The 7,246-nt window shown below is 39.4% G+C and overlaps 1 long non-coding RNA gene across 1 annotated transcript in view; it reads left to right on the top strand.

The window, feature by feature from the left end:
- Nucleotides 1–7,246, top strand: part of LOC110389967 — a 30,653-nt gene that overhangs the window by 22,516 nt on the left and 891 nt on the right. Inside the window, exon 4 of the long non-coding RNA XR_002433475.1 lies at nt 7,155–7,241. This is a non-coding gene — a long non-coding RNA (uncharacterized LOC110389967). The remainder of the gene's footprint in view (nt 1–7,154; nt 7,242–7,246) is intronic.

The following is a 7,246-nucleotide window of genomic DNA, read 5'->3' as shown; positions in this document are numbered from 1 at the left end:
TTTTGACTTTTTTTCACTTTCAAGAGCAGATCTATTAAGAAAACAACACAAAACTTTCTGTGAATTTATCCTAGCAGAGCCTGCATGAGGCCCTCATGGAAAAGCAGCTCCTCTATCTGGAATCTCTTCAGATTCTACATCTCAGGCACTACATCTGTTTTGAACTGTTTAGCACAGTCCTCAGAAAAAAATGTTTCATGACACATCATTCCTCTAGGAAGACTTTTAAATCCTGCACTCCTTTGGCATGGTCTGCTTTCCTTAAGAAGATGCCCAGGTCTTCGGTCATGTTATTCCATCCGTGTCAGGGGCACTGTGCCCATTTTTCAGAAGTTGGGAACCGTAGAGCCCATTTAGATAAGGCAAAGGCTACCTTTGATACTTTCCGTTTTTATTAACTCTGAACCTCTTTTGTAATATGACTCATACACTTTATTCACTTCTGTGTATATTTCACTGCTTCCAGTTGAAATCCTCATGTTCCTGTTGTATGGCTGATTTGTGCAACATTATTAGGGGTCATTTGCCTTATTAAGAAATGATTAAATCTGAGTTCAGCCAAATTGCTGGCCTGATATATGGGAACTCTAAAGACTATTTTATCTCTCAAGACATATGCCTTGCAGTTAGTTGTTTTAATGGCTTAGATAGAGATGTCAGTTTCTGTAAGTACATCTTAGTTATAACAGCCTTCAAGACAGAGATATGCTGTAATTTGCTCACAGAGACAGCACACACAAATAAACACATAAGAGTCCAAATACAACCAGCAAAGAACATGCATGTGTAGTGGGTCTGCTCTTAATGAGTAGTCAAGTTGTTGATATTTTATTCACAGAATCACAGAATTGTAGGGGCTGGAAGGGACCTCTAGAGATTATTGAGTCCAACCGTCCCTGTAAAGCAGGCTCCCTACAGCAGGTTGCACAGGTAGGTGTCCAGGCAGGTCTTGAATTTCTCCAGAGAAGGAGACTCCACAACTCCCCTTGGCAGCTTGCTCAGTGCTCCATCACTCATTCAAAAGAGTTAATACTAATGGAGCATCTACCTGCAAGATCCATTTTGGCAAGACAAAATTGTTGACTTGGCAGATGCAGTATACTAGTCCTTTCAGCATATGTTTTTAGGTGTCACAGGCCAAAGACATTATCTTCCTACATTAATGAATAGGATCCTACTTTTTTACTGACCATGGCTTCAGCAGTGATAAAAGCAAAGAGACTGAGCTGACAAGGTGCAAAACAGAGTGAGGTTAAAGCTGGACTTGTGCCCTTTCTAGGACTGCAAGCCTCCTTTGCTGTTGTGCAGTGGATTGCTGATCAGCCTCCTCTCAATGGGACTGTGAATGGTCAGTTCCATTTTAAAGAGTGCTTATAATAACTCTTTGCTTAGCACTTAGGCTCTGGACCTTTTAGATAGTTTCCTACTCTTATCTGTTAAGGCAATTTAAGTCTACGTGCAGCTGTGGGATAGCCTCCTTGCTCTTTCTGATGGAGGACTATGCAGCGCCAGCACAGTGCCAGGCTGTGAGTGGTAAGCACTGCTACAAATAACAGAAATTATTACTGAGAGGTCTGACTGAGGGAGGGAGCTCCCCAGTTACTTCCCTGGAGTGCACAGCAGTGAGGGACAGAGCATAACTTTCAGAGAAGATGAGGCTGATTTTTCATTGTCATTAGTGAAAACAGCAATAATTTCTGCTCTACTAACCATTTGGCACTAAAAATACATTTTTGGTAGCAACTTTCAGTTCTTGCTAAACATTTGTAATATCTATTCAGAAATGAACTGTCTTTAGGCTTAAAAGGGAAATTTAGGGGGAGTAAAGGAGAAGTAGTTTGAGAGACAAAAAGGGTTAGCCATAAGGCAAGGTATTTCTTACCTTGCACCACATGATAATTCTAGCACAAGAATGATTAATGTAATGCTTCACTTGCTAGGCTAATGACATCCTGCCTGGTTTGGAGACAGCATGAAACACTATTGTCTGTATTTTACTTCACACTAAGGTCAGCCAGAATATAATTATATCAGAAATGTTTCCCCGTAGACTTCCAGCCTTTTGTAGGATTGATGCTAAGGTTACTCAATAGTTTACCAAGCCTTAAATAGTCTTGTGTCTTCATTGTCCAAGTTCATTATGCATTTCAGCCCTGAAGACAGTCTGTGCTCTGTGATTGTTGCAAATGCCAAGGATTCAGTGACAACTGAGTGGAGAAAGAACATCCTGTCATTATGATTTTAAACGGTGAAATTGACTTAGGGAGGTTTTGGATTTGTTTCTGATTGCTAATGCCATCTAGCTTTTTAGAAGTGTATTAATTGCCTGTTTTGCTTATAAAGTATTTGTCATGTTTCAAGGATTAATGACAATGCCTTGGGATGTATCTCTATAAAATATGTCGAATAGCACTGATGTTGTGCTAATGGTAATACAAATGATTCTCTCTCAAGGGACTTCGTGGAAGGATATTGCCGTTAGATACTGGAACGAATGTACAGAGATTGTGTCACACAAACAAGGGCAGAGAGAATTCTGATTTAAACAAACTGGGTCAGAAGAGAAGAGTTCATGTTACCATAATTCAAAATTCAGAAGGTTTTAGTAGCAGATAAGTGATAAATTAGACTTGTCTACAGCACAGTCATTTCAGCCTGTGGGGACAGAAAGGTCATTCATGGCAGAAAAAGTCACTACTATTCTCAAGAATTAGGTTCTAATCTTACAGCACAAGACATGGTGAACAAATTTAGCAGCTTCACACTGTGCAAAATAATGAGTTTCTGTTGTGCTTTTCCACTTCTTTTTCTGCTGTTACTTCACATTCCCATGATGTGTTTCTTCTGCACATCTGGCATTGGGTTTGGCACACTTCGGTTCTCTCTGTGAGGCAGTTTAGTCCATTACAAATAAATCTAGCAAAAAATCTGAGTGCTTTTCTGCTCTGTTAATGAGTTAGATTGTCTGCCAGGAAGTTCTGATAGAAAACAGAGCCAGGAAGAGAATGGCAATGCACTGCCAGGGAGGAGAGAAAGGGGGAAAAAGAAGTGAAATGTGTAAGATAAAAGGGAGGACAAAAGGAGACCCTTCTGCTTGCAGGTGCAGCCAGAAACTGCATGGGCTCAAGTGTCTGCAAACTAACACCTTACACAAACTCTTCTGGTTGCTGCTTATCCTAGACTAGTGGTTATAGACACCCTGTTGCTCCTTGCTTCAGAGGATTCTGCTGGACATGATGGTGGAATCCAAATTCACCATCCTATCTAATGACCAATTGCTCAAATGGGCCAGATGTAGGTGTTCTTTCAGGTTGAATATTTCTTCATTTCTAAAACTACTGATGCTTCTAATATTCCCTGAGTCATCTCACTTTCACGCTGAAAAAATGCTAAGGTTTAAACCATCAGCCTCTGGAGGTGACTGAGGTATAGATAATAAACATGAGTGAGATTTTCAATTGCCTTCATCACTGAGGGATGGGAGCCAGGCATGGTCCACCATGAGTGCTTCTCAACCTGAAAATCTGCCTGCAGCGGATCCATATGCTCCCATATGCCTGCCCAGGAACAGAGGCTCGCACATATGTAAAAGAAGTGTATTTCATGAATCAGATGGCTGGTCTCATGATTTTAACACTTCAAATAAGGTACTACAGACAGAGTCACATGAAACAGGCTCAACTGGAAGAATTATTGTAAAGCATAATGCATTATGAAATGCATTATGCCTTGCATAATGGTGACACAAAAGCACAAATGAGGTAGGAAAGAGTATCTCAAGGATTAAATCACACCAAGGACTGTAGAGTCAGATCCAAGCAACTGACTCTCGATGGCAGACAAAGTCAATTTTTCACAAATAATGAATTATTTAAGCTTCTGTTTATTTTTTCTTGTGTTCATCTACATTGTCTGTGAATTTAATTCATAGTTTGATAAATTTATAAGTAGCTTTATATGAGTACTTGAGACAGCAGCATCTAGCACTGGTGATCCAGAAGGTCTGTTTCAATCTGATATCTTGGTGCTTTTCAAAATACTGTCTCTTTCTGATCATTCTTTGTAGAGCAAGTAGAATGTTAAACATCAGCCATTATCAGCCTTGTAAATTTCCAAGAATCTTGAAATTAAACCCTGAAAAAATGTATTTTGTCAAGAAGAAGAACAAAGACTCCTTTCTTACAAAGGAAGGTTAGAAAAGAAAAAAGGCAGAACTTCAAAGAAGCAGATCTTATTAGGATATCTTTTTCAATTACAGCATTATTAGGACCATTTGAAATTTATTAAAATTTTGTCAGTTTATTCAAGAAGTCAAGTAAATAATCCTAATGGTGCTGTGAAACTTCTTGGAATGAGTTTTTGTAGACACCTTGTATCTGGAACCAAAGTTAGACAAATAAAGCAAGCTTTTGCAAACTTTCAGTGAGACAATGGGAATATAGAGCATTATGCTCTCAGCACCAAAATGACGTCTGGTTATCCTCTTCCCTCCCTAATTCTGGCCTGGGAACACAGAACAACCATCAGACTGCAGTAAAAGAAAATGCATAGCATCAATAACAAAGGGCTAATATTGTCACAGAGATTCACCAGAGCTCTACTGTGCTCAGCAGCATTTGTTACCTCTGCTACAAGCATATAAACACTTAAAATGGGAACAGTGTTGTTTTGCAAGTTATTCTGTTTGTATTCACAGCTGTGCTCAAAGGAGCGGCCGTGAAGCATGTCAACTACTGTGATTTTCTAATTTTTTTTGTTTGTCAGGTGGAGATATATTTTCTTGTCATCAGTATTAATGACTTACTTTGCTACTTCTAGATGTAAAGCTCTCAATTTCTGCCTATTAAGCCACATGGTTACTGTTATGTACCATTTTTATAACAAGCTAGTTTTGATTTGTCTCTATATGAAATATAATTTGGAAATTTTTTATCTGGTAAGGGAGACTATATAAACAAATATTTTTGGAAGAATCTGCATTCCTGGAGATGGTTAATGCTCTTAATGAGCCTGTAAACAGATCCTGCTGGGTGCCTATTTGGTTCAAGAACCATCATGAGACTGATTAAACTTATGTTGTTTCTTAAGAGTAAAGAGGATCTATAGAGCAATTAATAGCTAGGAAAAAGTATTCAGCAAACAGCAACACCAAGATGTTTTAGAGCTAGCAAAAGGCTATGAGATTTTTATGAATACACTCCAAAAAGAGATAAATATTGATCTTTCTGAGGGGAGAATGTACAATGTAGGGCTTGTGATAGTATTTGTTTACAAAAACCTCAATGGTCAATGAAGCTTTGTGGTTCTTCCTGTGTGTGTGTCCATGGCAAGAAAGGAACACACCTCTGCCCTTTACTGGTAACCCTGTACTGTACCTTCAGAGGCAGGAGTAAACACTGCTTAGGGATATATTGCTTAGGGTTGTACTACCTCCTGCAAAATGCATCATTCTTGAGAAATGAACCTTGGGAAAAGTTTATGATAATTTTTTACTTAAGTCATTAACTTGTAATATGGTTGAAAGACAGCTGAAAAATTAAATTGTCAATATCGTTGCTTCAGGGCATACCAATTTTTATTCTGATGTTAGAATACAGTAAGACAGAATAAATAGGCTAGGACTAGTCATGGTTTTGTGATTTTTTTTCACAGTGCAATATTCCCACAGGCATTTCTGCCTTCTCAAATAGCCGCTTCTTAGGTTACATCTCCACCAAACATAAGTTCAAGCACAACTGAAAAAAATTCTAATTTAAAGTAAATTATTAACAAGTACTAACTAACGCAACAAACCACACCTAAAATTGTAAGGCACATTCTCTGCTGTAAACTTTTTTTCCAAATTAAATGTTCTTTAGATTACTATGTCCAATCACTAACCTAGCACTGCCAAACCTAGCACTAAACCACATCCCTAGGCACCACATCTACACATCTTTTAAATACCTCCAGGGATGATAACTCAGCTACTTCCCTGAGTAGTCTGTTCCAATGCTTCACAACTCTGTTTGTCCTAACATCCACCTTAAACCTCTTCTGGTACAACTTGAGGCCATTTCCTCTTGACCTATTGCTCATTGCTTGGGAGAAGAGACCAAGCTGTAGGGAGTGATAAGGTCTCTCCTGAGCCTCCTTTCCTCGAGGCTGAACAATCCCAGTTCCCTCAGCTGTTGCCCATAGGCCTTGTGCTCCAGTCCCTTCAGCAGCTTTGCTGCCCTTCTTTGGACACCCTACAGCACCTCAATATCTTTCTTGTAATGAGAGGCCCAAAACTGAACACAGTACTTGAGATGCATCCTCACCAAGTTGAGTACAGGGAACTATCACGTCCCTAGTCCTGCTGACCACACTACTCCTGATACAAGTCAGGGTACCAGTGAATTTCTTGGCCATCTAAGCAGACTGCTGGCTTATATATCTCCTGCATAAGTGCTCATATATCTTCTGAGTTTGCCTTGCTAAATCTAAAATCACCCTGTCAGAGGCTGGAAGGTGCTAAGGTGCAGATCCAATCAAAATCATAAGAGATACTTAGCTGGACAGTTCAGAAAATTCCATCTGATGTGGGTGCCCAAAATGGCACTTCCCTGTACCCACTGGTGCAAAACAGAGGCCTGGGGCCACAGCTGCATTCCATCCCCTCAAAAGTCTGCTTTGAAGAGACAGGCTGTGCTGCATGTGCTAGCCTACAATAATTCTTATGGCCTCATGACTGTAAGATTCATGTGGGCAGACAGGGAAAAGTTCAAAAATCCCCAGTTCTTTTTTACTTCCTCTTTGCACACACTGATAAGGCTAGGCAATGTTTTGTCCTCTATTTTTATTCAAGAGAAATGGCATTAGATGGAAATTGTACATGGATATTTAGGGAATTTCCTGATGGAACAAGTATGCCTCAATTCCAGTAAACAGAAAGAGGAAAATGCCTGATACAGGAAAAATCTATTCCAGAATAAACAGAAGATAACATTTCTAACTGCAGGCCTGAGATGATGTTTCCTGGCAAAGCATTTGTACTTAGGGAAGGCTCTCAGCCAGTGATCACTATTAAATGCAACAGTGATTTTGAAGGAGAAAAGCTAACTTACTTCACCTGAGGAAACATGCTGTATTTTCAATAAATTTAAAACATACAATTGTCTATTTCATTTCAGTGCAAAGACTTTTTCCATACATTCTGTGTCTTGAGTCCCAGTAATAAAGGCAAACTACACCGTTCCATACAGGACAAAGTGACCAAGGTGAG

This window comes from Numida meleagris, chromosome Z (assembly GCF_002078875.1).
Source record: "Numida meleagris isolate 19003 breed g44 Domestic line chromosome Z, NumMel1.0, whole genome shotgun sequence".
Taxonomy (NCBI): Eukaryota; Metazoa; Chordata; class Aves; order Galliformes; family Numididae; genus Numida; species Numida meleagris.
The sequence above is the reverse complement of the archived record's forward strand: the minus strand, read 5'-3'. Positions and strand labels throughout refer to the sequence as shown.